Raw genomic sequence first — 15,872 nt, 5'->3', positions numbered from 1 at the left:
AATCTCAGAACTGTTGTATAAAGGCTGGGTCAGTTCCCCACGACACAAAGATGTTACTGTTTCTGGTCCCGACCTGCTTGCTTGCTTGCTTTTCTACACCCATCTCCAGACTCTGGGGATTACAAGAACACATGTATTTTCGCATGGTTTGCCAGAATATTGTACCATTTACGCGGTACTTCTCGATATCAAGCACATAGCAGTATGCAACCAATGGCTTGCACAGTGTAATTCCGAAGATACAGACTGGAAATTATTTCTCTAGAACCTCGAAACTTTAGCGAGGTGGATCGTGCTGTAAACCACTGAGTACCTAGAAACTTATCCCGTCTGCGGAGACCTTCACGTGAAAACCCGAAAAAAATAGAGGAAACTGATATTTCCACTCGCAAATACTGATGTCGGTGATGTAACAGAATCCAAATCATCCCTATAATTTAAAAGTCAACTAAGGTGTTTTGAGATATAAGAATGCCAGATATATGATTCACTAGTGGCTGTAATCATTAAAGGACTTCTCCATAGGATCCAACACAGGTATGTGCTTGAATGCAAAGACTTGATTCCAAATCCCAGACAGCATTTCTAGCGGATAGCGTTACACTAGAGATCTGAAAAGCTAGTGCACATTTCTTACAACGTCAATCAGCACATCATCTGCTACTGTTTGTTATCCTCCTCAATCAACCTTCGCGTATAACCCTGTGGATATATCGCAGAACCTCTGACATGGCATCGAGACAGAATGCGTTACAAATACTGGGGAAATATCTAGCGGCGACAGCGTGATGAGATGCAAATACTGGTTTCATACCACGCTCCTTAGTCGAATCACTTTCAAAATTCGGTAATTTTATTATGAGGGTGCATCGTTGGCGACATGTAACCGCACTGTTGGTCTGATAATATACACTCCGGCGGTCACCGTCTATATTCAATGTCCCGGTATTTGTCTGGAAAAAACCACGTCATTCGTAGGTAATGCCATACCTTGATTTATAAAGCCAGTATAACATTTAATATGGATACTTACGTACACCTGTAGAACCAAGACCCCTTGTGACAGTAATATGATCGTGTTCTTTAACATCTGACGGTTTGTAAGACGATTACGTCTCTCTTTCTATGACACAGTGGTACCACTCGCAAGAAAACTTATGAGACATGTCCACCCATTGTTGATCCTCGGTCAGTATTATTTCGTATCGCCGGCAATCATTTTTTGGCGAAGTATTATACTTAGTAGTAGGGGATGCGTTATAGGTTCGCCTTGAGCATCAGGCTTATAAAGTTTGTGTTTGTGTTGAGGCATGTGTAAAGGAAATGACTATGTCCAGTCATAAGGAAGGTATGGATTAATGTGGAATACTATGATAGCAAAGGGAAAAGTATGTCAAGTCATAAGAATGGTACAGATATTTCTATTTCCAGAGCCACAGCCATCAGCAGGGTGTATTTCCGATACTTCACTCATTGTCGAATGTCGTGCAATGGAGACCGCCATCGTAACATTTAATTGTAAGTATAGCGATCAAATATATATATGTGACCGATTTCCTAGGATAATTCTGTGTAGGGGTGCCTCTCATGCAGCGCCGGTGGCCTGTGGCGGGAATGATTCATGTTTCTGGCTAACGGTAGGAGCTGTCTGAATGGAGAGGTCTGTTGAGACGCAGGAATGTAGCTGACTTAACCGTGTCGTCTTCTAGACGTTCGAATAGCGAACTAACATTTACTATGTGTTGGATACCTTTCGTGATGGCGTGGAAATTTAAGAAGATTCGATATGAACATGTGTTTGTGCTTGACCATTATTCCCTCCCATGTAAATTGTCCAGTTGGCTGCTTCTGCACATTTCGCGCCTTTACTTAGTTGAGGGAACATTGAGAGTAGCTTGTGCAGTAATGATGGAAATGTGTAGCTCCTTGGCAAACTACTAGAAATAGAAATGTAGGACATTGGGATAACTCTTCAAGTCAAACAAAAGTTTTCAGAGTCCAAAAGCGTGTAATATGTATTATTTGCGGAGTAAATTCATGGACGTCCTGTAGAAACCTCTTCAAAGAACTGGGTATACTAACTACTGCCTGTCAGTATATTTACTCCTTAATGAAATTTGTCCTAAATAATATATCTCTTTTTCCAACAAACAGCTCAGTTCATACATACAACACCAGGAACAAAAATGATCTGCATAAGGACTTAAAAGCACTTACTTTAGTACAAAAAGGGTCCACTACTCAGGAACACTCATCTTCAATAATTTTCCAGCAAACATAAAAAATTTAGTTACAAATAAAGATCAGTTTAAAAAGAGCCTGAAAGACTTACTGGTGGCCAATTTCTTCTACTCCATTGACCAATTTTTTAATAGAAACAAATGATGTATTGTATATACTCATACTATTAGTATTGTTATTTCAGCTTTAAAAAAAATTGACATGTTCCATATCCACGAGGATCTCCTCAGCTCAGATCTATGGAAAGAAAAACCTAATCTAATCTAAAAGTAACACAAAACTGGAAAGCACAACTGCTGTTCTAGTGGCTTCTGGCGTGTATAAAAGTATCAGATTTGTCAAGGCTGATGACGTTGATGTATATAAAATCTTTCGTAACTGAAGTTGTAGAAACAACATTTTTATGAAATGAAATACTGAAAGTTAATTAACCCTCTCATAATGACTGAGGGCCTCCGTTAAGTATTTCTCCATTTCAGCAATAATTACTGAAAGGCTTTGTTTTGAAGTGTGAAATAAATTCTTCAGACTGGTTTATAAGTCGCCGGTTACTAGATAGATAAATGTTATTGCCAGCCTTATTGGTGCAGTTTCCTAAGCAGATAATGTAAAATCTCGCCATGATCTCCCTCCGAAATTTTCCAACAAAACGTTGTCGATACTTTGTATTTCTTGTACCTCTGTCATTTACATGCTTCTTTACGTACAGTCGCTTTTACCTTTTCTTTTACTGTCGTATTTTCATCACAATAAAAGCAGCACAAGCTTCTATGCAAAGAAGATGATCCATAACAGACTGCTTGCACAGTGAGGCAATGTGTGGACATATTTCATTTCATTTCATTTTATTATCTTCCTGTATATCATTTACATGATGTAGGAATTGTCACAACAAAGTTATCATACTAGTACAAGTACTACAGACATAATAATGGAATATCACTTTCAAGGCATTTTCTAAAAGTACAAATTTAGACATATAAATTAAAATTTTTGGCAATAAATTTACACACAATCAAAGTACTCATCTATGTCATAGAAAGTTTTGCTTAAAAGGTAATTTTTAAGTTCAGTCTTAAATTTTACTTCATCTATTATTGCCTTCATGTACACTGGCAGAGCATTGTAGAGTTTTATTCCAAAATAACTTACATGCTTTTGGGTTTGTGCTGTCCTTACCCTTTCTACATACAAATTCTTACGAGTTCTAGTATTATAATTATGGCAGTCCTCATTTGTACGTAGATTTTTCATATGTGCTCTTGTACACAGAATGCTTTTAAAAATATACAGTGATGGTATTGTGCGTATTTGCAGTTCTTTGAAAAGGGGCCTACAATGAGTTCTTGGAGAGTTATATGTTATGATTCGTATAGCTCTTTTCTGAAATTTGAAGATATCTGTTAAGCCTGATTTAATTTTACCCCAGAACACTATGCCGTAAGACACGATGGACTGAAAGTAAGCAAAATACACTAATCTAGTAAAGTCTGTGCTGCATACTCTAGATAATATCCTCAATGCAAAACATGCTGAATTGAGCCTGTGGGATAAGTACTTGAGATGGTCTTTCCAGCTTAAGTTTGGATCAATGTGCATGCCCAAAAAGTTTGTGGATTGTACACTCTCTATCTTCTTATCCATTAGTTTTAACTGGAGGTCCATATCTTGAGTTGCTTTGCCATACTGTATATAATTTGTTTTACTTAGATTAAGAGTTAACTCATTAGCATTAAACCAATGTTGAATATATTTCAGGACTATATCAGTTGTGGTGGTTAGTGATTTTTTATCATCACTTATAATTATGCTAGTGTCATCTGCGAACAACATTATTTTGGTAGAAATATTAGGATTTTTATGTCATTTATATAAAGCAAATAATAAGGGATCGAGAACACGGCCCTGTGGGACGCCTATTTCCAATTTCTTTGCATCTGAGACCCATCCACACCTGCAGACATTTTTGATTTTAGACTCTTTATCACCTTTAATATTTCATTATCATTTGTGGGAGTTAACAACATACTACTGTCTGCTTTTGGGGCTGTTAATTTCTCATGTTTTGTAAAGTTTTTACTCAATGACACTTGGTACACTTAAAAAGTAATTATTAATGTAATTTGCCAGAGTTTCATCTTTTAATTCAATATTTTCACTATTTTTGAGTACTATTTCCTGATCCTTGAGGCCCTTACCTGTTTCCCTTTTCACAATTTCCCAAATAGTTTTTGAATTATTGCCTGAATTTCTTATTAATTTATCATTATTTAGTAATTTTGCTTTTGTAATTACTTTTCTATATATTTTTTTGTAATTTGTTACATATTCTTTAAACCTGGGGTCAGTCCAACTTTTCAGTCTATAGTTAAGCATTTTCATGGTCCTGGAGGAATTTCTAATACCTGTTGTGATCCAGGAGTTAGCATGTGTATGCCCATATGTGTTTGTTTTGACAAGTTTCTTAGGAAAACACATTTCAAAATTCAACATAAACAGGGAAGAAAAAACATCATATACAGTGTTTGTGCTAGTTTGTAACAGTACTTCTGCCCATGATTGGTTAGTCAGTTTATTTATGAAGTGGCTGCAACTATTTGTGGAGAAGGTTCTTTTGTACATTTGGTATGAACTATTTTTGGTCACAGGGGCTATGGGAAATTTAAGGATAAGTGCATTGTGATCAGATATTCCTAGGTCAACATTTATTACATCTATATCTATGGCATCTATATTTGTGAAGATATTATCTATGAGACTTTTTGAAGAGCTTGTTATTCTTGTAGGGTTAGTTATATGTAGATACCAACTGAAGCTATGTAAAACATTCAGGAACTGATCTTTGGATGCACCTTCAGTCAGTAAGTTGACATTAAAATCTCCACTTATAATTATTGTTGATTTTTTATGATGTAATATTTTGAGCAATGCCTCTAACTTATTTCTAAAAATTTCAGGTTCACCACATGGTGATCTGTACACTGACATTATTATTAATTTACTCTTTTGCATATTCAACTGTATTGCTGCAGCCTCAAAATGTTTTTCTTCATTCAAGGATTCAGTTACAGTCATATTTTTAACCTTTACTCCAGGTTTTACATAAATGCAAACACCACCATGTCTTGACTCCCCATGCATCATTCGAGAAATGTCTGTGCATTCTTGCGAATCTGTGATTGCGTGCAAGGAAAGAGGCAATTGTCGGGACATACCTTACAAGCGTTTTTAACTTTTGTTGCGTTGCTAAAAGTGATGTGTCCGTGTGGCGCCACAGAAATTTGGTTGTTCCCACATGCAACATCGATGAACCCATTCAAGAAGCGGCGAAGTGGTATCACTTTTGTTGCGTGTGGAAACCCAGCCGTGGATACTGTAAAGTGAGGCTCCTTTGCCCCTAGAGAGGTAACTTTTCTCCAAGCCCGAAAAAAGATTCAGTCCTGCCTAGCATCTATTCTAATAATTAATAAACATTCCGGCACAGTTTTGGTGTTGTCCAACAGTTGACAGTTTCTACTAACTCATATATTACATTACATTATATTATATTAAATATTACCTTGGTATTATTATAAGTTTTTCGAAGATCGTGCAACCATAAAGACCGCGATGCCCTCTCTATATAACTGTAAATGCCCTGTAAATAAAGATGTACTTTTTGACAAATGCAATGATACAGTTGATGGTATAAAACCCTTAAAATGGTTAAGTGAAGGACACATTATCTCAATGTCAGAGTTGATCGATGGTGATGAATTTTTGTGAACTCTTTTCCTAGTACAGTCACAGACATTTTGACATACCAGTATATTTAATGAAACATGGAGCTTTTCTCTGGTAAAGAAACAACACTAAATTTTGTTAATGTTCGTTACTTTTTTAACGTCTTGAATAAAAAAAGTTGCCGTATTCAATTTTTTTTATTTTGTCCCTTTAATAGCAGAATGTATATAAATGTTGGTTTACTAATGTCCAATAAGGTAACACAATAAATTTTATAGAAGGTGGCATCGCCCCGAGCTATTATCACAGTCTAACATAACAGTCGCGACACTCACTGCTGGAAAAGTTGTTGCCGTTTGACAGATGGAGCGACACTAGCGCTCCAAGCGGCAGGTAAGGTGAACGTCAGACGCGTTGTAAGCATAATGTTTGTTTACATCCATTTCCTACGTAATTTCCGAATTATTCGAGTTATTTTGTTGCCTCCAAGAGTTTGTTTAGTATCGTAAGTCATATATGTTTCTATTAATGATTCTAAAATAAGCGCAAGTATGGACAAAAACCATGAATAGAGTGGCAAGCTACAACACATTCGTGAAGAAACACTTGTGACATTGGACAGAATTGCAGCTTACCACGTTGATATCAAAAGAATATAAACACACAGATTCACATGTAAGAAGCACAGACATGTACCTCTACATGCAAAAGCGATCGACAGCTCGTTTATCGTTCTGTAGGCCTACTGTGTGTGTCACTGTTGCCTGTTGCCACAAGTACGACCTTAATCTTTATATTATTCAAAGTGGGTAAAGCAACTGCCAAATAGTGGCAGAAATATGCTGAAAACATTATAATGAGCTGATTACATTACATTTCACGAAAAACCAAATATTTGAATAATTTTCAAACAATCTGTCTGTGGGGTTTTTCCTTGCCCCGTAATAGTTTCGCTCGATCTGCACATTCTGACACTTCACACGCTTTTGTAAGACATGAACAGCTGCACTTAATCTAACCACTTTATCGTCAAAGCACGTCTGTGGTGACGATTCGCACGAATCTGGCACTGATACATGGAGAGCTGAACTGGCTGCTTCTGTGTCATACGACTGTTTTACAGCTTTAGATTGACTGTCGAATCTTTGTGGCAGTTTCCTCTTCATCGTCAGTTGAGGTGGCTTATTTAGGATGTCAAACAGTGTGGGTACTGCATTCCACACGAGTTTGTTATTGTCTGTGTTCATGAACTGGTTTTCTTCGAAATGTAGCGGACAAAACCTAATATTATTATGCGGGTAAACTGGGTCTTTCTTCATAAGGGCTTCTCGTCTGCTATTAACAAGCCATTTTCTGCTCCTAAAACGATACATTCATCATTTATACACATATAGTTTGCAAGTGAATCCTGACGTTACAGTTTAGTAACATGATGGTATATACGTCTCAGGATCCTTAGGAAACCTAAAAAGAGACAGCTGTGGTGTCTTCTTCCTGTTGTTGCTGCAATTTATTGCGCTACAAACGCTCCCGATGGTATAAACCATTGTATAAATCAAAATAATCAATCACTATTCGCTTTCACGATCGCGCCGAACTCACAGTTCAACCTACCAGCCGCTTGGGGCGCTGCTGGCGCTGTAGGCAACAAAATCGAGGCGAAGTGTCGCGACTGTTATGTTAGACTGTGCTATTATCCTTCCTTAAAATAATGTTTACATTAAGTACAGTAAAATAACCCACTCCAGGGGCTACTTTCCTCCAATTTTTTAAACATTACAGAATTTCAAAAATATATATTTGATGTCTTGTATGTTTTGGAATAGACTGACCTCATTTTCAGAAGTCATTTTACAAAACTACTTTGCATTACATGACTACAGTGCCCAAACGAGGAAAAAAGTAACCCCTCTTTACGGTAAGTCTTTCGATTATATTAGAAGAAGTAAATAACAGTGAGTAATTTCGTAACAGAGTTTTTCTGCCACTGGCTCAGTTTTAATTGATTGTGGAGTCGTAATTGTTAAGCTCAAAACAGTGGCAAAATTCTCTTGACTACAAAAGTTGAAGTATTGCCGACAACGTCAAAGCGTTTCCAGATACAGATAGTCTCTGGAATCACTGGGTTGTGTGTATTGTAACATGATCTTTCCTTGTGTCACAGTTTAGTTTTGTGAGAGGAAGCCGGAGTGGAGGTGTGGTTAAGTACGTATGAATAATTGTTAACGTGATTTATTTGTATTTAATGTAGTTTAAGCAGTAAAACAGAGGGCAAATTTCAAGAAGATATTTATCCCAAGTGGGTGTTTAATGTATTGTCTTTGTAACTGGAGTGTCAGATCTCACATATTCGTGGTCGGAAAGTTTCTAACCTATAATTGCACTATTTTCTTGACTTCAACTCGCTATCATCTGCTTTAGAGAGTTGTGTTCGACGATTTCATCGTGATTGGCAATAATATTTTGAGCATACAGATATTAAAAAGCCCTCCGTGTTTAAAATCTTCGTAAGCATGTAAACATTACTATTGTAAGTGAGAGGTTACGTGTTGTTCGTCTGCTGTTCCTAGCGTTATTTAAGAATCGGTGATGAAAATGCACCACCAATGAGTTTTTGCTCAGTTAAGCCATTGTTTTTTATTAATTTGTTGCCATGCGATTTTGCAAACAGTCGATGTGAATGTCAGATCGGGACGGTGAAATTAGTTTGTCAAGTGGAAGAAATTGATTTTATTGAGCATATATTTGGTTGGACCGTTGGGTTGGAAAAACAGTATCGTAACTAATATTTAAATGGCTGTGAAGCAGTCCCTTGACACACGGATTCCAAGTTGTCAGAAAGATTGAACTACAGTGTTGTCAATAAACTGTTCCAGGTATTATTTGTATCATTCATGGAAATTATTTACGTTTAGGAACTTGCAGGGTACAAAAACTTTAATCCTACGGGGCAGTTCTTCTATGTTGTCATATCAGCTCACAGTTCAAGATGTTGGTTTTTCATATTTATAATGTGTAGTGAAAGACTTGTGCACCGTTTCTTGATATATATCGTGGAGGACAAAGTGTAAACAGGCTGAATCATATAATACAGCAAAATGTATTTAGAAAGTGTGATTTCTTTGTGGGAATGATGTACTGTTTCATATGTCAGTTGTTAAAATGAAATTGCACCCACAAAATATATCAACGCTAGTAGATCAGGCTGCTGAGCCAGAATCCTGTAACTTGTGGAGTATCCAAGGGGGAAGTGTCATTTGTTTGCATGAGAAAATTAACTCACAAATGTTGTCACTAAATTTCAGTACATAGTAAATAACAGCAAACCTTTGCAAAAATAGAATGTATGACAATGCTGTTGTTGAAATTGGTGTTTGTCAGCCTCTTTGGCATGCTTGCTTGTGAAAAAAATTGAAGCACCTCTAATCTGTCTGCAGCTTTTGACGTGTCAACAATGTGTGTCAGGTTAATAAATATATACTAGTTGAAAGTTTGTCATCCTCAATTGACAGAATGCAGTAAAATTGTACAGTTCAGTCTAGTGGCTAGTGTCAGATTCATGGTCATAGCCAAATTCTTGGCAGCACACATACAAACTTGGGATAGTGGGAAATATGAGATTGGATGGAGTTAAGCAATAAGTTTCTGAAACACTGAAACTCAGCAGTCCTAGTAGTAGTTTTCAACATTGGAATTTGATTATTTGCACTGCTAGCGATTAATGTGTGCATTGTTGTTGGAGAGCTTATTAGTGTCATTAGCAAATCATAGCAGTCACTTCGTACAATGACAGCTCGGCCAGCTATATCATTGCAGTTCATGCATTGACAAATGGAAACGTTTATACATACAGCATGCTGAGATTTGGAGTAGAGGAACTCCTGCTGTCATTACAACTGAATAAGACAATTTAAATGTGTGTTCCCTTCTCTAAATAACTACCCTGTTGTATTGTCTCAAGAACAATCATTGCCTACATGCATTTAGACACATTGCAACTAAGGTTGGATTTGTTTCACCCTGAAAGAGGAGGATCGGAATCTTTGCAAGAAGATAGGACCCTCCACATTGTCATTAAACTGTCTTGAAGTATGTAAAGTTACACCTATTACATTGGAAGGTGTAAGTATTACAGTAATTAAAATAAAAGGGAGATGCAAAACAATATGTAACTACGTGAAAGGTTGCTAGATGTACTGGGTCAACTGACTCTATCAATACTTGTCAGCTTTGTCATATGATGTACTAATTTGGCATGTACATCATATATGTGCAGACAGAAAATTGACATTTCTTTTGTGTGTATATTATGCACCTAGAATGTTCATTGGATTTTAAGAAATCAGAAATTCCTAAGATAAACTCATGGAGGTAGGTAGATGACATCAAAAAAATGTGAAGAGCAACATGGTTGCTTATAGCTGAAGTCCGTAAAATAGTGTGGAGATTTCTGTAGGGGGGGCCTTTATAAATAAATTTGTTGTGGCATCATTATAAGGATGATGCGTAATGGTATTCAGACTGTTTATCATCTAATTTTACTATATTATTAAACTTCAACTTCATAACCTAATAGATGGCTTGATGGCAGTGTGATAGTGAAATATTATTGATGTTAACTGCTTTCTCTTTCTTGGCCTCATTCCCAGTTTTGTAACAGCACGTGATGGCCAAGTGCCCATCTTGAATATGACAATTAAGGCATTTCTTTTGCACCAATTTATCTTTACATTGTTGACTTTAAGACTAGGGGTGTCGTGATAGGGTACATCATGGTGGTATATGACTCATTTAGACTTTGACTGTTTTTGTTTAAACCTGTGCTTGTGGGGTACATTCCAGTTTCAAACTTAACCTATACCTTCACAACAGATCAGTGTGTTACCACAGCCTAAATTACCAAAAGTAATATAGGGCAAAAAGAAATTGTCAGTGTTCTGTTTGTGCGTGTAGGGGAATTTAGGTATATTTGGGTGTAGGGTTGTAACTGGGAACACTCATATTTCCCTTTGCAGTTTGGGGATATTGTTTCTTGGCCATCAGATCTTGAAAGGAGCCAGCAACTTCAGTACCACCATGAGACTTGGTAGTAACAAATGCATTTTTGGTGATGGTTGGATTTTTTGCTATTGTATCTTATTTTGTGATTTGTTGTCTTTAGTAAGGATTTTATTGTCGTAACACAAGTTGAAACTAGTAAGTACAATGAGTAATATCTGTAACGGGCTTTATATGAATATAGGCTATATTAAACAATTGTTCACCTTGCTTCTTATGCAGATGGTATTTCACACAGAGAATACATTTAAGGTAAAACTAGAACTACTCAACTTTACCTTTATGACTTCGTTACATATAACTTGTGTGTGGCATAAGAACTTTATACTTTTTAACAGCATGTTAATTGTGTGTTCACATGTAGTGATTCAAACAGCCGTGTACAAGTTTTTGAAATTTTATCCAAATGCTTAGAGAGGTACAAATTCCCAAGCAATCTTGACATCAGTTGAGTGAGGGCAGTTGATAACAGTAGGAATTTGTTTTTCTGCAGCAGGCCATTACATTCCTTCACTTCTAGTATTTAGGGTGAAAAGGGAACTTTTAAACAGAGCACTGTCAAGAACAGTAGCAGTGTGTCATCCTAGAGGCTGAAATCTTCATTCATTGATTTTATATCACTTCATATCTCACACCATATCTTGAAAGAACAGAACTGATTTTTATGCTGCTTGCCATGGCCATCCAACTTATTTAAAACGGTTAGAGGTCATGAAGCTGGCTAGAAAACAAAATGTCATGATTGTTTGCTTTCCACTACACCACCCTCTTACCAAATAACTCAGTTTTTTGGACTTCCATATGCTAGAGCAACAGCAACGCAATATGGCATATTGGAGTTCAAAAAGACTGGTATTTTCAAGTCTTGTGAAGATGAATTTGTACGATCAGCTAAGACAGAAAGAATAATGCCAGATTCCTAGAACACAAATGAGTTGAGTTACTGCTTCTTCTCCACAACCTGGTCTGTCAGCTAATGTGCAGAGACAGTCTGCATTCACTGTATCACCTGACAGTGTGGAGGAAGTTTCTCATTACTAGAAACTGTCATCTACCAAGCGAAGAGAAAAATGTGCTGTGATCAGTGTCTCTGTACAAAACTTAACTCGATGCAACAAAGCATCTTCACAACCTGTTGAAAGAAAATTGCGGAAGGACACCTGATCTAGACCATCAAAGTAATGTCAAAATACTCATGAAGCAAACATGCTCTTCTGAAGGTAGGAATGAATGCCTTATTGTTTATGCAAAGAAACGTACCTATCAGCAAGAAAACCAGATTGTCAGGTAAAGTGTTTAAACTGTAAGATGTAGCCCCATGCGGATTGTACAGCGTGGAATGTAAATGACTTGCATTAGTATCAGTGTGTCCCATGTCTATGGTGGAAAAAGTAACATTGCCCAGTTGTGCCCCACAGAGTACCTGCTTTTACTCCAGGCTATGGGCTATAACTGTACATTCCACAGTTCAAATATAAACTAAATACAATTTAAACAAACAAAAAATAAGTTCATATATGTTCATGCCTTATTTATCTTTTGCAAAAATAAATTTGAAGTTCTAACAATGAAAAGTGCCATTGCTGTTTGGTTTTTCTCGATGATGATGATGTGAAAACAATTGTTTCCCCATTAATTTTACTGTTATATATGTTGACAGAATCGTGAAGACATGGGACTTGTATGCAAGAGAGGCAGAATTGTGTTCATATGATCATCCTTAGTTAAATGTAGTGAATTACATGTGGTAAAGGATAAGATATTTCCTTAAGCAAGGTTATGAAAAATATACCTCCACATTGTGCTCAGGCTCTAATGCCCTTGATCTCAATAGGACCATAAACTTTAACTCCTCCCACAGTCCATCTCTGATAAGTCTGTGGAGTGTATCGAGTATGTTTTGGGGAGTATTCACTTGCGCTTGATTCTGCTTAAATGGATGACCAATTTATGTTCAGTGTTAGTGAATGGATGCAGTTCTCTAGTGCAGCTGTCCTCAGTGGTGGAGCAAGCCCTACCTGGGAAGTCGCAGTGGGTACTAGCTTTTATTGAAAGATTTGTGTGTCATGTTATGTAAGAAAAAGACTGCTGGTGAACAAATTGCTAGCGTACAGATTCTCATTTCCTGGACAAAGTTGGCAAGCTCCTCCTTTGTTAATTTGCCACCTTATTTCACCAGAATTGACCATTAGAGCCTGTTGGCAGGAATGCTGAGAAATCATGAGCAGTATTTTGTCACACAAATCTTGTCACCGATCACCCATAGTGTTAGCTACATGCTAAACATTTAAGAACTACTAATGACAATAAGTGAACATTTTGCTCAAGGCCATTAATAAAGACTAAACATTGGTCTTGACTGCAGCTGGAAGAGATCTGTGAGACATTGATTTAAAGGTCCAAATGAGGCTGGCTCTTCTCTCTTCTCAAATTCAAGCACACTCACATACAAAATGTGCAAATGTCAGAAAATTTCCAAATTTTAAACCATGTGCATTTTTAGTCTCATTTATTTTCTATTTGTATGGTTAGTCTGAATGTAACGGTTTTTAAATTGGCATTTAAATGTTGTCTATTTTTGTATCATTTGGACATCATAATCTTTCACACATTAAAACATTAGAAGTGGATTAAAAGCAATATAGATGGAAATAATTTGTGAATTACTTTGTAAAAAAAACTATGTAGTGAAATAGGCATATTTGCTCAGTTACGATAGCTGAATACGCAGCTGTGATTATTGACGAACTAGTTGTAATTGTTTACACCTCAAATAATGGATATGTGTGATAATTTTTTAAAGAGATGTATTTAGCTCTGATGTGATAAGGAAACACACTGTTATTATTATTATTATTATTATTATTATTATTATTGTTGTTGTTGTAACTAATAGGTGCAATAATTAGACAGAAAGGTATGGAGATCATGGGCATATTTTTGTGTCAAGTATGAGAAGTGCTGAAAAAAAAGAGAATACAGTGGAGAGGGTGGTGGGAGGAGGTGGTAAATAATTTGTTTCAAAAGGGGGGAGGGTGCAGTGGAAAATGTTTGAGAACCCTTGATCTAGTGCACCATCTGGAGTCCCAGCTTCAAATATGTGATGGCCTATTGATCTGTGGCATAGGCTGAGGTCAAGCTGAGGCTGAAAGATGACAGTTTGGTTATGAATTGACGAAGTTGTATGAAACATCTAAGTTAATCAAATTTGCAAAGTGATAACAAACACTTCAGTTGATAAAAGTATCAAAGTCTCTCTAAAGAGAGCAGTTAAAAATCAACCAAGCACATAAAGCTATGAAGGTTTGAACTTAAATAGTGGCAACTATTTATTCACTACCAAAACAAAAGAGTTAAATGTTTGCACCTGTTACTGTCTTTCAAAGTAGTCACCAGTGTTGCGTAGAACCCGGTGCAAGTGATGTGGAAGGCGTAGTATACCGTTAGCAGAGCCTGTTCTGTTGATGGTGTGAATGGACTTGTCTTATTACGGTTTGTTTTTGGAGCATCACCTGCAACCAGCTTTGCAAAAGAAGTGACAACACTTTCTGCGTAACCCACCCATCATTTTGCACGACAATGTGCGGGCGCATACAGTGCAAACTGTGGCAGCTCTGTTTGGTCGATGGGACTGGGACTGGGAAGTACTGTACCACCCACCATACTCCCCGGAATTAAGTCCTTGTGACTTTGATTTGATTCTGAAGATGAAGGAACCACTTCGTGGCATTTTCTTCAGAAATATTCCAGAGAATAGACAGGCAGCAGACCACTCCATTTGCACCATCAACAGAATAGGCTCTGATAATCATATACTACGCCTTCCACATCGTTGGCAACTGGTTCTACACAACGCTGGTGACTACTTTGAAGGACAGTAACAGGTGCAAACGTGTAACTCTTGTGTATCAGTTGTGAATAAATAGTTGCCACTATTTAAGTTCCAACCCTCGTATTTGAGTAGAAAGCAGCTGCCAACACAAGTAATTAAAGAATTATTTGGAAATGTAATTCATTCATGAACAAATACTTCAAAAATTTTTGAGCAGCCAATTTTTGGGTTTTGTTGCACAGCCTCTGACTTATCAAGTTGAGATAATGACATAGAAAAAAATTCAAAGAGGAGTTGCACAGTTCTATCAGTGGTGTGTCAGTGTGTAGCTGTTATAAATGCTCAAAACATGGAAGTAATTATTGGAAAGACATAGTGATTCACTGAGATGTACTGCTTGGATGAGGAGTGTATTGTGTGGGATGAATTAAGATAATATTAATTCCTTCCACTTACACATGGTATAGCGAGTATGAATCTAGTAACTTAACAGTCAGTTATATGGAAATAATGTGCATCGCAAGGTAGCCTTGTTAGGTCAAGAGATAACTATCAGTTGTACAAAGCCAAATTTGGAATTATGTCAAAGTTGATTGTAGAATGTTTGTTTTATCCTTTGAGTCACAATAACTGATTGTATAAGACTGTTTTTAGATTGAAAATAAGTTGACATTCCACATTCGGTATGCAAATGTTTCATAGAGCACTGTTATGTTAAAACAGACATTTTTCTTGACAATTGCTTTATTTTGTTCTTTAATCTTCCATTCTTTCAACACAATGAAAAGTACCTGAAAAATATTAAGAATAACCCTAAGGTTGATATGAGCACTGCAGACTTTACGAAGTGTGGTCCACTTCAGTTGTGTGTGTTGTATTCTCAAACCCGTAAAATGGTTTATCCATATAGTTATAAAAGGGCACAGAATTTTATGTGAAGCTTGATTTGTATCTATAACTCCCTTTAATGTCTAACTTTTACCTGATAAGCCACAAGTTGATAATGAAGTAGAATTTG

The 15,872-nt window shown here is 36.8% G+C and overlaps 1 protein-coding gene across 1 annotated transcript in view; it reads left to right on the top strand.

The window, feature by feature from the left end:
- Positions 1 to 8,107: 8,107 nt before the first annotated feature.
- Positions 8,108 to 15,872, top strand: part of LOC124722873 (DCN1-like protein 4) — a 146,558-nt gene continuing 138,793 nt past the window's right edge. Inside the window, exon 1 of the mRNA XM_047248009.1 lies at positions 8,108 to 8,169. The gene's annotated coding sequence lies outside the window, so the exon portion shown is untranslated. The remainder of the gene's footprint in view (positions 8,170 to 15,872) is intronic.

Source organism: Schistocerca piceifrons, chromosome X (assembly GCF_021461385.2).
Source record: "Schistocerca piceifrons isolate TAMUIC-IGC-003096 chromosome X, iqSchPice1.1, whole genome shotgun sequence".
NCBI lineage: Eukaryota > Metazoa > Arthropoda > Insecta > Orthoptera > Acrididae > Schistocerca > Schistocerca piceifrons.
Note: the sequence above shows the minus strand (reverse complement) of the source record. Positions and strands in the feature narration are given on the sequence as shown.